At 34.3% G+C, this 20,775-nt stretch overlaps 1 protein-coding gene across 3 annotated transcripts in view; it reads left to right on the forward strand.

Annotated features, from left to right (window-relative positions):
• Positions 1-20,775, forward strand: part of LOC114332203 (eye-specific diacylglycerol kinase) — a 1,074,450-nt gene that overhangs the window by 679,270 nt on the left and 374,405 nt on the right. The window lies entirely within an intron of this gene.

Below are 20,775 nucleotides of genomic sequence, written 5' to 3' on the forward strand. Positions count from 1 at the left end.
TTAAATACGGGCGGCCTGTATTTTATTACAGGACAAAAATAAAGGACGCGATACTGCGCTTGCGTATATATCAAAATAAAGGATCTTTTATTAAAGGACGATGTTAAATAGGGTTTCGATATCTTTCTATTATATTATTCATGTAAATTTAAAAAAATGTCAATCAAAAGTGTATCTAGCTTTTTGGCGCGTACCACTGTTGGGAGTCTCGCGGTCACTTGAAAACGCTCGCCATATTCATCAGATTTATTTGATCACATTTCTACGAATTTTCCTACATGGAAATGGAAAAAATTTAAATTTAAACAATGAAAAGCATTTAGCATATCTTCAATTACTATACCATCTTTAAAATAGTTATCTATTATTTCTTGCCACGTTTCAAGATTATTTCTTTTAGCATACAAACAATATTTAAAATCGATCAGATTTTTTTATTCCTTTCTGTTCATCTTCTTCCTTTTTGAAGATATTCTTCTTTAGCGGCGAATCGATTGAGGGTAAAATTGTACATTTACCGCGCGCCTGCGCACACTGACAGTATGTAGTTCTGACAGTATGTAGTTCATTGCTAATCTTTCAAGATACGTATGTATGTATCTGTAACCGTGCAAATAAGTCATTAAAAGAATATATTAGTGGTTTTAGGAAATGTATTATTTATTATAATTCTTGTGTTTTTGGATTAATAAAATATTATGTAAGCATAACATTTTTACACTATATGTCGCCGTGTTGTGTAATTATATCCGAAACGTACATGTTTATTTCTAGTGCCTCGATGGAGTAGTTAGAAATGCGTTAGCACTGAGATTGGAAGGTTGCGGTTTCAATTCCCGGGCGATTCATACTTTTTTTTATTTTTGGTGGTTTTAATAAAAAATTTTTGAAAGTGGTAGATAAGAAAGTTAGTTTGATTTTTAAATAAAATACAAATAACCTTTTAAATATATTTACTTCGTTTAAATTACCTATTATATAATAGAAGAATATCTTCTTAGGTGCGTACATAGTACACACACATTCTTTTTTTTCATCATTATGATTAGTTTGGTTTTCTAATATTGTAATCTTTTTTAAACAGATCTAAAAAAATGTTGCTTATGTAAATCTCGGCCCATCGAGTTAAATCAAAAGTCTCCAACTTATGACGTGGGTGACATTTGCATGTTATAATTTTACGTTAATCATATAGATCTGGATCCCGCGTATGTAAATAAAGTTGATTATTAGCAAACTGAAAATTTGTTAATTGATTAAGGGTGTTTAGTCGGACAAACTTTGATATATGGGAACACTGGAACAGGGGAAATTTTAATTGTGGAACAGGTTAAAAATTTGGAACGGTCAGACCACGAAAACGTCACATGTATTTTGTCCGACAGAACTCCCAATTAATTTGTTCATCATCATCATCATCATCAATGGCGCTACAACTCTTCGTGAGTCTTTGCCGCGTTTACTATTGCCTTCCATGTTTGTCGGTCTTGTGCCACTAATTCCCATTGTCGCACTTCCATTTTCTCTAATCTTCTTTGACTGCATCTTTCCACCTTTTTCTAGGCCGCCCTACAGACCTTCTTCCATCTGGCCTTTCCCAGAACTATTTTTTTTCCAGAACTAAATTAATTTGTTACCCTTTCATTAATCTCTCGTGCAAAAATCAGACTGCTATTTATCACCTGTCATAATTCCTGTCATTTGACATATTCTACGTGTTCCACTCATTATAATTCCCATTTGGTGATAAATAGCAGCCTGATTTTTGCATGAGGGTTTAATGAAAGGGTAACAAATAAATTGGAAGTTCTGTCGGACAAAATACATGTGACATTTTCTTGGTCTGACCATTCCACAATTAAAAATTCCCCTGTTCCAGTGTTCCTATATATCAAAGTTTGTTCGACTAGACACCCTTAAGCTATTAACATGTTTTCAGCTTGCTATTAATCAACTTTTTTTTCATACGCGGTATCCGGACCTAATAGTCTGTTTTTCAATTTCTTGCTTGTTTTAATTTTAATACCTGATTATTTATTTTTTAATGTATTGAGCCATTATAACAATTATTGTTACAACGGACTATAAAATGATTTATAAATAATATAACTATAACAATAAGTAAAATCGCTGGCGCAGTTCTTAAAGTGTGTCATAGTTTTTGAAGTACAGTGGAACGCCGATAAGTCGGCCTCCGATAACCCGGAAGTCCGGCTACCTCGAATCGATTTTCATCAGATAATACAATAATTTTTTCAGTTTGACTGAGTTTTTTAACAAGAAATGAACAATACTGTATAAAACTGTACGTAATTTAGATGTACTGTGCATATTTTATGTATTCAATGTTTTTGCAATTATAACGGAGTTTTATCAGTAAGTATACTGTATTTCATTAATTTTTACCCTATTCTCTGGCGAACCCGGATAGGCCTCGGTCCCGATTAATCCGACTTATCGAGGTTCCACTGTAATCTTAAATATATATGGAACTTATTTTCGTTTATTATTACAACGAGAGTTTATTATTACTACTATGTACAGCATATAAAGTCCTCACGTATATTATAAACCAGCGGCTCCAACCACTACCAGAAAATATTATTGGAGAGTATCAGACGGGCTTCCGACGGGGAAGATCGACACTGGATCAAATATTCACAGTAAAACAGATCTTGAGCAAAGCATGGGAACACGATATTGATGTTCACAACGTGTTTGTAGACTTCAAACAGCCATACGACTCAGTCAAAAGGAACAAACTATACTATATATTGGCTGAATTGGCAATACCACACAAGTTAATAAGACTCATTAAAGCCACAATGGATGAAACTCAGGCATGTGTACGAATACAAAACCACCGGACAGACTTTTTTAACATTTCGCAGGGACTAAATCAGGGAGATGGGCTGGCCCCAACATTGTTTAACCTGGCACTGGAGTATGCGGTTAGGCAAATGCAAACTGGACGAGGAAATCTACTGACCAATCGAACGGTTCAACTGGTCGCTTATGCTGATGATATTAATATTATGAGTAGAACATCAACAGGAGCACAGGAAACATATGCAGAGTTAAAAACACAAACAAAAATGCTAGGTCTGGAAATTAACACAGAAAAAACAAAAATAATGACTCAGACGAGAAGAAATATAGTCCCAGAAAACATTATACATGAAGATGACATTGAAACGGTTGAAAAGTTTACATACCTGGGAGTAGAAATATATGCCGACGGATCAGAAGATGGAGAAATAAGGAAGAGAATAACGCAGGCAAACAGAGCTTATTTTGCCCTCTCCCATATATTTCGGTCAAAAAGTGTCCACCGAAATACAAAGATGAGAATCTATAAAACCTTAATTCGACCAATAACATGCTATGGCAGTGAAGTCTGGGTGCTGAAAGAAACATCCAAAAACAAACTCGACACATTCGAAAGGAAAGTACTTAGGAGAATACTAGGACCTGTGAGGGAAAACGGAATCTTCAGAAGTCGATACAACAACGAGCTTTATCAACTTTATAAGGAAACGCCCCTGTCAGACTTCATTAGATTACAAAGATTGCAATGGGCCGGACATGTGATAAGAATGGGAGAGGATAGGCTACCAAAACGAGCACTGAATGCTAGAATGCAAGGAAAGAGACCGGTTGGGAAGCCACGAAAGCGCTGGGAAGACACAGTAAACAGCGACGCACAAGCCCTTTTAGGAGTCCGTGTATGGAGAAGAGCAGCCACAGACAGGCAAGGGTGGAGGCAAAAAATAAAGGAGGCCAAGGCTCAATTTGGGCTGTAGTGCCGTAGAAGAAGAAGAACGGAGTTTTATCAGTAAGTATACTGTATTTTATTAATTTTTACCCTATTCTCTGGCGAACCCGGATAGGCCTCGGTTCCGATTATTCCGACTTATCGAGGTTTCACTGTAATCTTAAATATATATGGAACTTATTTTCGTTTATTATTACAACGAGACCGACATGACACCTAGACGAGACAATTATTTGGTCTCGCACCGAGACTGAGACGAGATCGAGATGCAACGACAGACCGAAACGATTCTGCTAATTCAATTTTTCTTCGAGACTGATACGAGACTCATGAAAGTCTCGTGTCAATCTCGTCTCGTCCATCTCTAGCTAACAAGTTTAATTTCAACGATGGCATTTTGGAACCGTATATCCTTTATCAAACAAAGAATATTCGGTCTATTACAGATATTTCTGAAAAATAAATAATATAAAATAAAATTCCAATAGTTCAATATTCAGCAAAGGACCTGCCATATATTATTTTCATTCTAGTTAACCGCGGTAAAATACAATTCCGTTCATTGAATGTGTTTCCTTCTGGGTCCAACGTTTTACGAAACTTTTAACGATTCTTGGTTTAATATGGAGCGATCGCAATAAAATCTTTTCAAGTGGAAGAAGTTGAATTTCAGTGGCGCTGTTTTATTGTATTCGTATTTTACATTATACAATGCATACATTATATTGCAACAACTCGACTATTTTTTTAGTTATGCATATTTCTACTTTGTATTTGTGCTCAAGGCAACCAGAGCGGAATTTTTTGAATTGGTGTTAAAAAGAAAAGCTATGTATTTCAAACAGCGTGGCTTGAAATATGCCAATAAATTATTTTCAATAGATGTGAAAAAATTCACAAATTAATATGGAGCGATCGCAATAAAATCTTTTCAAGTGGAAGAAGTTGAATTTCAGTGGCGCTGTTTTATTGCATACGTATTTTACATTATACGATGCATACATTATATTGCAACAACTCGACTATTTTTTTAGTTATGCATATTTCTACTTTGTACGTGAATCTATTCACATGTTCTATATCGTCAATAAAGTGTTGTTGCGCCGGTCTATTTGATCTGGTTTGTATGAATAGTTTTGTTTTATTTGTGTTTATTGCTAGCCCTACTGCTTCTGCACTCTGTTTCAACTCAACGTAGGTTTCTTCCGCTGCATTCATTGTTCTGCTCATTATGTTTATATCATCCGCGTATGCTGCTAATTGGGTAGATTTGTTTGTAAGTATGTTATTTCCGCACATTGACAGTATGTCATTTCCGTTATTTCACGTACCTAGGAATGGATCTGGTTGCAAGCAATGAAGAAGAACCGGAAATAAATAGAAGGCTTGTGCTGGCAAATAAAGCCTATTTTGCGATGGGCCACATATTCAAATCGCGAGACGTACACCGGAAAACAAAACTCCGGGTATATAAAACAATACTCAGGCCCATAGTAAGTTATGGCTGCGAAACATGGGTGGTGACACAAAAATCTGCCAATGCATTAGATGTGTTTGAAAAAAAAAGTATTACGTAGGATACTGGGCCCAATAAGTGAAAATAACAACTGGCGAATTAGGTATAATAGAGAAATATACGAGCAATATAGCGAACCAACTCTAGCACAACACACTAAACTGCAGAGATTACGGTGGGCAGGGCACGTGGTCCGCATGCATGAGAGTAGAATCCCCAGAAAATTGCTGAATGCAAGAATGCAGGGAAGAAGACCTGTTGGAAGACCTAAAAAGAGATGGGAAGACGAAGTCGATGAGGATGCCAGGAACTTTCTGGGAACGCGTTCATGGAAAAGAACAGCGGTAAATCGAAATGATTGGAGAAGCTTATTGAAGGAGGCCAAGGCTCGATTTGGGCTGTAGTGCCATTGGATGGATGGATTTCTACTTTGTATTTGTGCTCAAGGCAACCAGAGCGGAATTTTTTGAATTGGTGTTAAAAAGAAAAGTTATGTATTTCAAACAGCGTGGCTTGAAATATGCCAATAAATTATTTTCAATAGATGTGAAAAAATTCACAAAATGTCATACATTGCTTCATATATCTAAACAACTACTGCCAACTCTATTCCAAAAAATAATAGAACAAAACAGAATACCACAAGAATGGAAATCAAGTTCTCCGAACAAAACATGGACCCTTAGGGTAAAAACATGCCGAAGATACATGGATGAGCGTGGTGTAGGTCGCGATCGCGGTCGAGATTTACATCGATGACGGGCAGAACATACCGAAGATACTTTCCGTATCCTGTTTTGGCATCGACATCTAACCGCGATTCAAGGTTGCGAAGGTGAACGGGTGACACATCCTTGGTATGTACGATCTCATAAGAAAATGAAGGTTTGTTTTGATATCGATGTAGCGACCGCGATCGCGACCTACACCGCGCTCATCCATGTATCTTCGGCATGTTTTTACCCTAATGTATCTCTTCGAAAAGGTATAGGCCTGGATCCCGCGTACTAAAAAAATTGATTAATAACAAACTGAAAATTTGTTAATAGCTTAACGGTTTCTAGTCGGACAAACTTTGATGTAGGGGAACACTGTAACAGGGTTTTAATTGTCGAACGTGATTTTAATTGTGGAACGTGTCATCTTGACAAGTTTATGATTGAGAAAACTAGCAGGGTGCTTTTAAGTTTATTCAATAGCAAACTTTATATAATATATGAAAAAATATTTGTCCGACAAATATGTTGGGTATTTTAATAAGTCCGACACGTAAAACATGTCAAATGACAGGATTTATATTGGAGGTAAATAGCAGTCTGATTTTTGCATGAGAGTTTAATGAATGGGTAACAAATCAATTGAAAGTTCTGTCGGATAAAGTACATGAGACGTATTCGTAGTCTGACGTTCCAAACCTGTAACCTGTTCCACAATTAAAATTCCCCTGTTCCAGTGTTCCCGTACATCAAAGCTTGTCCAACTAGACACCGTTAAGCTGTTATTAATCAACTTTTTTTGGTACGCGGGATTCAGGCCGAGTAGACAAATCGGATCCAGGCCCGGAGAACTACAGAGAAATAAATTTATTAAACACGACACGAAAATTATCAACCCAGTGGTTAACCCAAAATTATCAAATCAACTGAATGGAATTATAACTAGCAAAAGAACAACAATGTTTTAGGTCGGAAAGATCATTCACCGACGCCATATTTTTAATAAAGCAAGTTCAAGAAGAATCATTAAATTACAACAAATCAGAAAATGTAAGTTTCGTGAACTTGAAGAAGGCATTTGACAGGGTTAAATTAACGGACTTTATTAATTCATCGTACGCAAAAGAGATACCTCTAACAATAATCAAAATGGTCGAAAATATCTACCAGAATGACACAATAAAAGTAAAAGTAGAAGAAAAACTAGCAATGGGATTAGACAGGGGGATTCCCTGAGACCTCTATTGTTCAACCTGATCATGGATGAAACAATAAAAAAAAATAAGAACGAAAAAGGGGTACCAAATTAGAAAAAATAACTTTACGCTATGCAGATGATGTGCGAACGACGCAATACTAATCTCTCAAAGTGAAGATGATTTACAACGTATGCTGCACCAACTTAATATAACTGCCAGAAAATTGAACATGGTAATTTCCACAAAAGAGGCAAAATCCATTATTATAAATGCAAATCTACTAAGATGTAAATTGGAGTAGAGCAAACTACTCAAATTAAACTAAAAGGAATAGAGCAAAAACAGAGCCGCAGTGTGGCTGAATGAAACATTATGAGGAAATAAAAATATCGGAAAAGAAGTGAAAGGCAGAATTTACAAAACAGTCATCAGACCAATATTGACATACGTGGCAGAATTACGACCTGACACATACAGAACACAAAGAATGCTAGAAACAGCAGAGATGGAAACACTTGCAAAATTCAATGTTAAGACACTGTGGGACAGAGCTAGAAGTAGATATATACGACTAACATGCAAAGAGAAGGGTGCAAGCATCAAGGACTGTCTAATGAAGAAAATTTGTCTAATGATTCTAGTCCAAGAGAGGTCATAATATAAAGAACCGATCATCTATTAAACTCCACCACATAGTATGTTTTAACCCTTTAATGGTTACAATACCTTGGACGGACAGCTTGTATATTAGTGCACCCTATGTAAGCTACATCTGAATCTTATGTTTGTGGGTCATAGTGTTGCCATACTTTTTTTTTTTTTTTCATAATGTCACTCAATGTTAAATGTACCTACACGAATAATATAATAATTTTATAAGAACTTTTAAATTGAACCCAATTTTGAATAAATGTGAAAACTTTGAATTATCCAGGTCCGTCTGTTCCTCCATTATACCAGGTAGAATGACAAATGATGTGTCGACTGAAAGCTTATAATCCAAGGATGGTACTAAAGGTGAGATATTTGACTATCTGTCCGTCTGTCCGGCCAACCGCGAATATAACTCCTTCGTCATTATACCACGCAGAAAGACAAATGAGGTGTCTAATGAAAGCTTATAATCCAAGGATGGTACTCTAGGTTACAAATGTGACCTAGGCTGTCTGTCCGTCTGTCCGTCCGAAAGCGAATATAACTCATCCGTCATTATTCTAGGTAGAATGACAAATGAGCTGTCAAGTGAACGCTTATAATCCAAGGATGGTACTAAAGGTGATAAGTTTGACCATCTCTCCGTCCGACCGCGAATATAACTCCTCCGTCATTAAACAGACGGGCAGACAGCCTATGTCAAATTTCTCACCTTTAATACCATCCTTGGATTATAAGCTTTCATTGGACACCTCATTTGCCATTCTACCTGGTATAGTGACGAAGTAATTAATCGTGGTCGGACTGACAGACGGATAAACAGCCTAGGTCAAATTTCTCACCTTTAGTACCATCTTTAAATTATAAGCTTTCATTTGACACCTCATTTGTCATTCTAACTGGTATAATGACGGAGGAGTTGAGTTTACAGACAGACAGATAGACGGACGGACGCCGGACGGACAGACGGACGTGGATAATTCAACGTTTTCACATTTTTTCAAAATTGGATAAAAAACAACATAAAAAACTTTGCTTAATTTGTGTTTTTAAATGCAACTTTACGTAATGTGATTGTATGAAAAACAGCTGTCCCAATACCTTAACAGTCACACGCTTTCTGGTTAAATACGTAACCACATAGTTATGGCTAACAGTAAATTAGACCAGACCATTCAGATCCTTTTCAGGTGACTAATTATGTAGCCACAAAGCGTTATCTTCACAAGAAAAGAGTTTTTGAACCGTCTGTCTTTTTAAAGTTTTTAGTCACTTATTTAGATTTCTTATCTGCTTATTGTACAATTGCTTTATTCCATTCTATATATTACAGCTTAGACCAAAGGTCCAGCATAATAACAGATCTTTGAATAGTTACTAAATATTATTCGAGATAATAATTCTGGTACAAAGTCGAATATTTTAAGTAGGTCATGCCTCCAAATCCAGTTACATAGGTATATGAAAAGTGTTCTGGAGCTCTTCCATACTACAGGACTGGTGACTCGTTAAAACTTTTGTGGTCATTCTTGAACATCTGCGATACAGGCCAATCTCAACCCGCAGTATATTGAATTTACCTGACTTTTATTGGCATTACCAAGTTACAAAAATCAAATTAGACTTATTATATGACTTTACCTGCTCTCCTTTCATAATTTAGTTTTGTTAGGTCTTGTGTCCCCACTCAAATCATGTAGTATCATATTATCATCTCTTATGTTTTGTTGTAATTCTTTTCCTCCTGCTCATTTTTTGAGCCCTAGTCAGGGCATGGTGACACCCTATTATTATAATATCTAGTGATATATTATGCTTCGTTTCCGAGATACGGGATGTTGAATATTTTCTTACAAACTGACGATTTATTTATTGCCCTAAAACCGGTTGAGATATGTAAATGAAATTTGGAAGGTTTTAAGAGATAGTTATTGCGCATTTTTTGACATGCAAGTAAGAATTTAATATTCACCATTGGCGCGCATACGGGTTAATGATCGATCATATTACTCGTATGCACGCCAATGGTGAATATAAAATTCTTAATTGTATGTCAAAAAATGTGAAATAACTACGTCTTAGGCACATCAAAGAAACATGAAACGTAAATTACGTTTCATGGAAATAAACCACTGCTAAACAAATATATTTCCGGCCATTTATGAAACTCTCCGAAAATAAAAATGTGTCATGAGCATGAATCACACTCGTTTCATTGGTAGGCGGACTTTGAGATTTGTTTAGCAGTGTTTTCTTTTCATGAAACATGTTTTTTGTTTCATGTTTCATGTTTTTCGTTTCATGTTTCTTTGGTGTGCGGCTTGGCTTTCGATCCACCAAATTTCATTTGCATATCTCAACCGGTTTTAAAGCAATAAATAAATCGCGAGTTTGTAAGAAAACATAGGGAAAACCATACATTGTAAAATCAATTGAAAAACTAGACCAAATCATATGGCGGAAAGGTACATGTTTCGGAACAAAATTAACCAAACTAGCAGTTGATATTTTACGCATGCCTTTATCCAGTGCAGCGTCTGAAAGAAGTTTCAGTATTTATGGTTTTATCCACTCCTCTAAAAGAAACAGGCTTACTGCTAAAGGAGCTGGTAAGGTAACTGCTATTGCTCACAATTTAAAATTGTTAAACGTAGACCAATTCATGACTGAGCTGGCGACTCGTGAAAAACAAAATACCACATCTTCTCATCAGTACATTGAAATGCAGAATGTTTTTTTTTTATTCAAACAATATAAATACACCTAATCTACAAGATTAATCAGTATTTTTTCTTTAACCTAATTTCCCTAAAAAAGTTTGTAAACTAGATGTCACATGGTCCATCCTAGCTTTTTTTACATGAAATGCCCACTTCTTTGTTGTGGCTACACAGCACAGCACTGACTCTGCTTTTCACTAATTGCTCACGTCTTTGTTTTGGCTACAATACAATGCAAAACACTAACTAAGCCCGGCACAACTTGACACATCACACGAGCTCGAACGGTTTAGTCCTCTTGAGTTTTCGCATCTGGGGTTAGTTGACAAGAAGCTGAAGTGCTTCATGGTTGGGATGATTATGGAGCCTCTCTTCATGTCTCCTTGACGACTTTCTTAATTTCATTTGGAATAGATTCGACTTTAAGGTCTCTACTAAAGAAATGCACGATGTAGATGAGCAGGATGAGCTAATAATAGATTCTGAATAATAGTAGATTCTGAATTTGTGACCTCATTTTTTTCTGATTAGATCACCAATTTCATTTTTTATCAAATAAATTTTGTGTTTTCCGTTGTTTTTGTGTTTTTTTTATATAAAGATCACTGTTGTTTGTCTCATAATTTTTTATATAATTTCACGATTTTTAATAGCCTATTTCATCTTTAACAATATCCCTAAGTGCGTCATGGGGTTCATTTTCAGAAAATTTTCCATATCGAGAATATTCTCGAGAATTTTCCAACACTACCAGATTCATTTCTCGCAGTTTATATTTGTGTTCTTAGGACTGTTCTATTATGCTTCTTCCCAAACATTTACTCTTTTGAATTTTGCCAATTTGTATACTTTATTCTTTTAACAATTTTGTATTTTCATTCGTATAACTTTTTAATCTCTGCCCCTGATTTATCTATTACGGACCATACAACAACTGCGTCATTCGATGTTAACAAGAAAGCTCCATAACCCTTTGTTTTCCTTCATCTACACGACTCTGATTAACGCAGTATGTTAATGGCTAGCTTTCAGAATTACAAGTATTTCCTGAGGGAAAGCAACAGTACAACTACCTGTTTAATTGCCTTCTGCAAGGGCAGTTGTTGCTGAATGGATATATGTCACATGGAACTTGAAACCTGCTCCAGGGATATGGGCTGCAAATCTAATGTATGAGAAGCAATTATTGTTTAAAATGAAATTATAAAGCAATTTACTATTTTATTGGGAACAATAGGCCAGCAAATGAAGCTGAAAAAATAGCAAAACCTCGCAATTTTTTCGTCCAGCATCGATTTGTACAAAAATTTGAGATTAGGCTCATTTCACCCTCTAGTTCATTTTCTATATTGAGTCGTTGTACGCTTTTGGTTTTTTAAGGGTGGAAACTACCCCTAATTGTAAAAAATTATAAAATAACATTTTAAACATTTAAGGGAAATGTTTAGGGAAAAGAGAAAGTAAATTTTAATTAGAAGACCACCTAAGTGAGGTTAAGTTTGAATTCAGAGCAATACTCGGAACGAGGGAAGCACTTTTCAGTTTGCAAGTTCTAATATAGAGCGTTAGGGATGTCAACTGCGAAGTGTATATATGTTTCATTGATTCCGAGAAGGCATTACAAAAAGTTCCACATTGGAAAAACCAATCGATATCCGATATCCTAAAAATACCAGAACTCGATGGTAAGGATAAAATACTGAAGTCTTTTTTATTTTTTTTTTTTTTTTTGGCTTGGTCTATAGTCATTCAGCCAGTCTCAATCAAAAGTAAATGTATTAGAGATATTGCCAATTAGTAAAACATGGTTATTATAATAATATTACAATATTTTACTTCTTATTTTAACTACTAATTACAGCTAATGTACAAAAATATACATACTATGTTAATAAATATTATAAAATATATTATACTTAATGTTTATCAAGAACACATAGTGTATTCATTTTACAAATAAAAATATTAATGTTAATTATTTAAAATAAATACATTCTTCTTGTATTTTTTTTTTGTTTTTTTTTGTTTTGTTTTTGGTTTTGTTTTTTTTTGTCATTATGATAAGATGTCAACCCAGTTCAACCCCTCGGAGGTTTAAATCCTCTTAGTGATTTTTTTAAATTTTTTTTATATTATTTTTGTATTTTTTTAGTTATTAGATTATTTAGATAGTTGATTTTTAAAATTTAATAATTTTTAATTTTTTTTTTGTTTAATTTTTTTATTATTTTTTTTTAATAAAATACTTACCTCAAATACTGACCTCCAATGGCCTGGTACCAATACTTATATCTCCAGTGCGATTTGAAAATGAACTGTCCTAGATCTTCACAGTCGACAAAGGAGTTAGACAGGGTTTCATACTGTCACCAGCATTAATTAACATATATGTAGGATTGCATTCGTCAACAAATACTTTCCGTTACCAATTCCTCACTTCCATTTATCCTGAACCGTGAGCCGAAGGCCAGTTTCAAGTAACATTGCAAAATAATCAAAAACACTGTCGATAATAAGTCGAACATGAATCGAGGACAGTGTGAGTAGAACACCAAGACGGCGAGGTGACATGCAGATGACGGGATCACACCTCTAAACGACGTACGACGAAAGACGTGTTCAATATTTTTGCTATTAAGCCGCGGTCATATTTCAATAGTGTTATAGTTAACATTTACATTAGTTCTATAGTCCTGTAATTTACGAGTTAAACAATAAAGTGTTTGTTATATCTTCGAATCGACCCGTGGCCATTAATTAAACCCTAGACAACAAAAGATAAACCCTACACAATTCTGAAAACATCTTTACAGAAGCATTGAACAAATCAGAAGATGTCTTGCAGTAAATGGCCAACCAACATACAAACAATATTAGATATGTAATCGATATACAGTCGAAAAAATGAAAGAGTACCCATGAACGAACATATAAAACACGCTGTATTTTCCTGTCACCGTGTCACAAAGAAAATTGCCCAGCTCAAGTACATGTAATAATAATTATTACGTGGAACAGGAAAATACAGCGTGTTTTATATGTTCGTTCATGGGTATTCTTTCATTTTTCCGACTGTACCTAGTCTTGCTGTGCTGGCATATGTTGCGCAGGGGATCCAAAGGATGATGAATAATGTTGTAGAAACATGTAACAAATACGGATGAAAATTAAAGTGTAGAAGACAAAATAATACCTAATCATTAGTAAGATCACCAATAAAAACGCCCAAGTTTCAATAAGCGACAAACCATTAGCAAGAGTTGAGAAAATATGCTATATGAGCTGCGCTGCACTTTAAAAATTCATATTGAAAACGCCAGAGGTTCCTTTAATGGTCTTAGGAAGATTATCTGCAGCTTATCTTTAAGTACCAATATACACATAAGAATTCTTGGATGTTACGTTTTAGTGTCATCCTCTAGGGAGTAGAAATCTGAAGTCTTACAGAAGATGCCACAAAAAGATTAGAGGCATTTGAAATGTGGTGCTACCGACCTATGTTAAACTATGCTCCAGAGGCTAAGAAAAGGCAAACAAACTATCAACACCGAGAAGACCAGAAAATTGGTACTTCAGCCACATTATGCATAACAGTAAATACCAACTTTTACAACAATTGATTCTAAAAGTCTAGATTGAGGACAAGAGAGACCCTGGACATAGATGTGTATCCTGGCTGGCCAATCTTAGGAAATAGACTGGTCTAACGTCAACTGATCTATTTCGAGCTGCAGCAAATAGAATAAGATGGGTCAATGTGGTCGCCAACGTCACAAGAATACCTTTAGATGAAGATAAATAAATTTAAATTCTATTCCTTATATTCTGTTTCCATTAATTTTTTCTCAAAACTTCAACATATCGTTCATTTGTAAGAAGAGGGTTATAACTAAGAATTTTCACTTTTTCAGTAGAAAGGTTTTAAGATTCATATTAGTTTATTTCATTTATTTTGTGCAGTGTTTATTAATATTAAGGATTTATTGATTGAGTATGATAGATTTCTGATCTTGTTATCGCTCTGACAAGAATTTTCTTTTTTAAGATATCAGGTTTACAAAAAAAAAAAACTTAGATATAACCTTCTTGAATAAAGAATTATTATCTTTTTAATACACTATGTTTGCTTATAAAGTTACATTTTAGGAATTATACACTAAGCATCAAAATTAACGCACCACCTTAAAAATGGGTCATTTTTGATGTATCGTGTTTCCTAAGCCTGTTGTCCGATTTTAAAGATTTTTTTAGTATATAGCTTTATTCTTCAAGAATATCGATGTAATAATATTATTGCTAAACAGGTACCTATCATTGTATACCGGGTGTAACAATGATAGTGTGTTTTTCCTCAGTTTGTAACACCCTGTAGAATATTCTGGCAAATATAAAATATTGAAATTAAAACTCAACTGTAGCCTTAGGCTTTCTTATCATTTTGTTTTTAGATTCATTCGCTTGCATTGGATAATAAAAAAAGGTAGGTACTTTAACAACTAGCCATGGTATTAATCAATAAAGGGTGTTTCTAAATAAGGGAGACAAACTTTAAGGGGTAATTCTGCATGAAAAAATAATGGCCGTTTGCTTTTTAAACATTTGTCCACAATTGCTTCGTTTCCGACATATGGGATGTTGAATTTTTTCTTACAAACTGACGATTTATTTATTGCTCTAAAACCGGTTGAGATTTGCAAATAAAATTTGGTAGGTTTTAAGAGATAGTTATTGCGCATTTTCTGATGTACAACTAAGAATTGTATATTCACTATTGGCGTACATACGGGATGTATCTAAAATGTTTATACCCGTATGCACGCCAATAGTGAATATAAAATTCTTAATTGTATGTCAAAAAATGCGCAGTAACTGCCTCTTAAAACCTACCAAATTTCATTTGCATATCCCAACCAGGTTTAGAGCAATAAATAAATCGTCAGTTTGTAAGAAAATATGCAACATCCCGTATCTCGGAAACAAAGCATTTGCGGACATATGTTTATAAAGCAAACGATCAATATTTTTTCGTGCAGAATTACCTCTTAAAGTTGGTCGCACTTATTTAGAAACACTCTGTATTGATGAATAACATGCTAGTTGTTAAAGTACCTAACTTTTTTATTATCCAACATAAGCGAATGAATCAAAAAGCAAAATGTTAAGAAAGCCTAACGCTACAGTTAAGTTTTAATTTTAATATTTTATATACGCTAGAATATTCCACAGGGTGTTACAAACTTTGAGGTAAAACACCCGGTATACAATGATACCTAGCTCTTTAGCAATAATATTATTTATTACATCGATATTCCTGAAGAATAAAGCTATAATATACTAAAAACATGACCCAAATCGGACAACAGGTTTAGGAAATACGAGACAATATAAATGTCCCATTTTTAAGGTGATGCGTTAATTTTGATGCTTAGGGCCGGTATTTCCAACCTCACTTAAGCCAAAGCTTACTTTAAGCCTTTGCTTAAGCTTAGATGCCTGTATTTCCACTTCAATTTGAGGCTTAAGCCTAGGCTTAAACCAAATAATTTTAAGCTCGCGCGGGAGTTGGTTTAAACCTTTGCTTAAAATTTGTTTCCTGTTTTTTGAGGTTATTTCTATAGATTATTAATTATAGAGTTGTTTTGAAAACCAACTTTTAGTAATAACGTTATTATTGGATTGTTAAATAATAATCTAAAAATTTATTAATCGTAATAACGGTTATTAAAATTCTTACTACTTTTGCAAAGTACACATAAAAATTGTTTATTTCTACAATGCTTGGTAGGTATATTTATTTTACAAAAATAAACTTACATTCCAATTTGACATTTTAAGGAATATATCCAATAAACAAAATTACAAAGACGGATCTATTGCTTATGCAAAATAACAATAAAAATATAGCCAGAGAAAATATAGACAATAAACTAAAAACACATGTACATACCATGTACACAAACTTAAGTGAAGTAAAAATAACATTGATACTTGATACAGATGACAAGATAAAATTAAATGTCAACAGTAGTGGTTTTTACCTCAGAACTAGCTCTGGCACTTTGACGTATTCAGAGGTACCAAACCAATTAACTTTACAGCTGAGCATCAGTTTTAGACTAAGAGCCGCTATAGGTGAAATTTCTTAATCATTTTTGGCACGACGGGACCCTATAACTTAAATAGTAGAACCTAAAAGAAAACGTTTGAGCACTGTGCCGTCACTTTTCAGTGGCACATGCGTCTACAGTGGCGCATCAAACTTTCCACTTATGGACGGGATACATAAATTAAAAAATACACTCCCTCATTACCAGAATTTAATTGTTTTCATTTTTTTAAGGTCTATGTGATTAAGACATAAGATTTATCGTAATTTTAACATACCACCCCCTTCTCCCTGCCCCCCCCCCCCATCAAAAACTTTATTTTTAGATTTTATTTTTTTTTGGTGGGATGCAATCAATTTTAAGATTTTAAAATTCACGCGCATTGATAAGGCTTTTATAAAACACGTCTATTTTTTATAGACCTGTAGGTTGAGTGTACATAACCTCAAAAAAATTTTAATTTGGAAAAAAGTAAAAGTTTTTTTTTGATAAAACACATAAGATTAAGAAAAAATTAGACCTGCACCTATTCCTCAAAAAAAGTTTATACGCTTTTTTGAAAAAAAAAATTTCTTTTAATTTTTTGTGGTTATGTACACTCTACCTGTGGGTCTATAAAAATAGGCATGTTTTACAAAAGCATGTCTACCTCAGCTATGCGTGTGAATTTTTTGAAATTTTACAATTGATTGCATCCCACCAAAAAAAATAAAAACGAAAAATGAAGTTTTTGATGGTGGGGGCAAGGGGAAGGGGGTGGTGGGTTAAAATTACACTGAATCCTATGTGTTAATCACATAGAACTTAAAAAAATAAAGAAAATTTAATTCTGTTAGTAAGGGAGGGTAACTTTTAATTTATTTATCCCGTCCATAAGTGGAAAGTTTGATGCGCCACTGTCGACGCATGTGCCACTGAAAAGTGACGGCACAGTGTTCAAACGTTTTCTTTTAGGTTCTACTATTTAAGTTATAGGGTCCCATCGTGCCTAAAATGATTAAGAAATTTCACCTATAGCGGCTCTTAGTCTATTTAGTTAAGAGAATGATGGAAATACGGCACCCAGCTTAAGCTTCTCCTTAACTCTTGACACTGGCTTAGCTAAGCAAAAGCTTAAGTAGCTATTGAAATACCGGCCCTTAGTGTATTAATAAAGTATTATTAAAAATGCCATTATATCAATTTTATAATTTAATAAAACTTATTAGTAAAAGATTAAAAAAAACTAATTAAATAGTTTGTATTCCTTATACAACACAAGATGAAACATAAAGCAATAATAGTAATAATTGTGTCTCTTTGCAAATTTTTGTGAAAACTTAAATAGTACTCAGGAAAACTTTGCATTTCTTTATTAAAGACAACAAGAATTTGTCGTTAAATTAAATTAATCCTTAAATAATACTACAGTTTAATTTATAATAATTTACCCAATGCAAAAAAAAGATAATTCGCATACCTATAACAAAATAACTATGAAGAATAAGGTTACATTTCACAAAACTACTTTTTACGCACATGATATTGCTTCTTTTTTAAGATGAACTATCCCAAAGAAAGTATCCTTCTATCAGAACATACTGTTCACTTTTAATGTTATAACTTTTAAGAAAAATGGTTATATCTTTACTTATATCTCTATATCCCAAAGATAAAGCACCCTTTTAATTAAATTAACTTGTTTTTGTCTATTATATTCCAAGATATAACTGTTTTCGTTAAAGCGAACAAAGTTCTGTAGAGAAAGTTAGGGGAAAACCAAAGAGTTACATCTGCCATCTCTAGGAGACTAGTGTACTTACACATGTAACTATTTTTTCCATAGTAGAAGTAAAAGTCAATATTTGGAAGGTATTGATGCAATAAAAAAAATTTAACATTCTGATATGTAACCCTCTTCTTCCAAATGAACGATATATTATGCAAATAGTGAGACCACTACTACATCCGTTTAGAAATAAATATAAAAACCACTAAAACTGATTCTTGCTTTTTTGCTTGTTTTGTTTACGAAACTCCCTATAGTTTACAAAGGAGCATTGATTCGTGCGAAAACTCAATATTACTGTCAAAATTACTGGTTATTGCCCTTGAAATAGTAAACAGACGATCAAAGAGATTTTCTGTCGGCAACTTGAGCTCAGTCAAATATGCCGTCGTGGAAACCAAATTCGTGGATTAAATAAATCAACTTAGGAGACAGTGAAGACGTCTAGGATAATGTTACAAGTTACAAGGGTTGTTTGATAAAGAAACCAAAACGGGTAAATTAATTTAATCAGGGATTGTGGCTTTCGCGAATTGACATATCGGGGTGTCTGGTGTATATTTTGTTGGTTGAAACATGAAATTAACCTATGTGAAAGTTTACATTGTCTCATTCTGATGCCTGAATAAATATCTGAATCTGCTGTGAACTGACTATGTTATCCTAACAGCTTATACAAAACCAGATCCAAAATCGTTTATGTAATTGGCGTTTACTTTGTAGAAATTATTCATGTTGAACAATATAGTATAAAACAATTTTATCATTAGAAATGGCAGGCACTAAAAATAAAAAGAAAAATATTAGACTGGCTTGGACAACATTCAGCAAATTGTACTTACTTTTTATTGAAAAATAGAAAATATCCACAATATCTTAAAAAACAAGAATATTTAACCAAATGCTCACTGCTCTTACTGTTCGGTTACAAGTGTGGAACTAACAACATACCATTCGCCCTACTCCAACCGCCTCCATGGAGGTTATACTTGACCTCCCTCAGTTACATATATGGTAGGAAAGAAGACGAAGGTGTAGAAGCATACAGAAGCCAGATACTCCATTGTCTGACCCTCCATCTCCAATTTACATCTCTTGGATTTGCTGTTATAAACATTCATTTTGTGTTTTTGGAGAAATTAACAGGTTAAATTTTCTGGTGGTCACATTAAATCGATAAATCATCTTCACTCTGAGGGATTAGTATAGCATCGTCTGCATAGAAGATTATTTTAAGTTGTTGTTCTCCCATTTATTATACTTTTTTAGTTCTTAATTTGTGCACGAAGACACCAACAAAACGAAATAGATGCTAAGAGTTGCCGAAATGAAAACCCTTAGAACATTAATGGGGAAAATAAGAAGAGACAAGGTGAGAAATACATACATTAGAGAGAAATGTCAAATTCAAGATATTGTCAGACGGGGAAGGCAACGCAAGAGGATGTGGTACAACCATATAAGAAGAATGGATGAGCATAGACTCCCAAAAATTGAACTAGAAAACAACCCGCCCGGTTCAAGACCCCCGGAAGACCGCCTAAAAGATGGAGGAATAGTTGGCAATCTACCTCTCAGGGCATTAACCAGAAGCAGCTTCAGAATTAAACAGATCGAAAGATCTCCAAGAAGTAAAAGAAGAAGAAGAATTATTTTATTATTTAATCCATAATCAGATTGAACAATAAAGAACTAAGGAATTCCCTGATCTTATCCCATTGCCAGCTTCAATTGGTACATGAAATAAAAATATCGGGAAAGAAGTCTTCTTCTTCTTCCTTCTTGTATGTAGGTTTTAAAGCCTGTTTCTTCTTCAATATTAGCCTAAATTATTTAAGTTATCGCACCATCTTTATCTTGGTCTGCCAATACTTCTTTGTCCATTTGGTGACTTTTCTCGTGCTATTCGTACTATCCTATCCTCTGCCATTCTACTAATGTGTTCGTTCCACTCCTGTTTCCGTTTTGTCACCCATCCATTTATGTCTTCTACATTGCATGATCTTATGTTTTCGGTTCTCTGTCTATCCAACAGACTTTTCCCTGATATTCGTCGGAGTATTTTCATCTCTGTTGGTTCTAGTAGTCGTCTCGTTTTAGATGTGTCAGGTCTTGTCTCCGCCGTGTATGTCAATATAGGTCTAATTGCTGCTTCATAGATTCTTACTTTTGTGTCTTGTCCTAGGTGTTTGTTCTTCCAGATTGTGTCATTAAGAGATCCCACCGCTTTATTTGCTTTAAAGCTTTGTTGTCGTACTTCCTCTTCAACATCTCAGTAACTGGTTATATTTATTCCCAGATATCTAAACCTTGCTTCCTG

This window comes from Diabrotica virgifera, chromosome 1, assembly GCF_917563875.1.
Source record: "Diabrotica virgifera virgifera chromosome 1, PGI_DIABVI_V3a".
NCBI lineage: Eukaryota > Metazoa > Arthropoda > Insecta > Coleoptera > Chrysomelidae > Diabrotica > Diabrotica virgifera.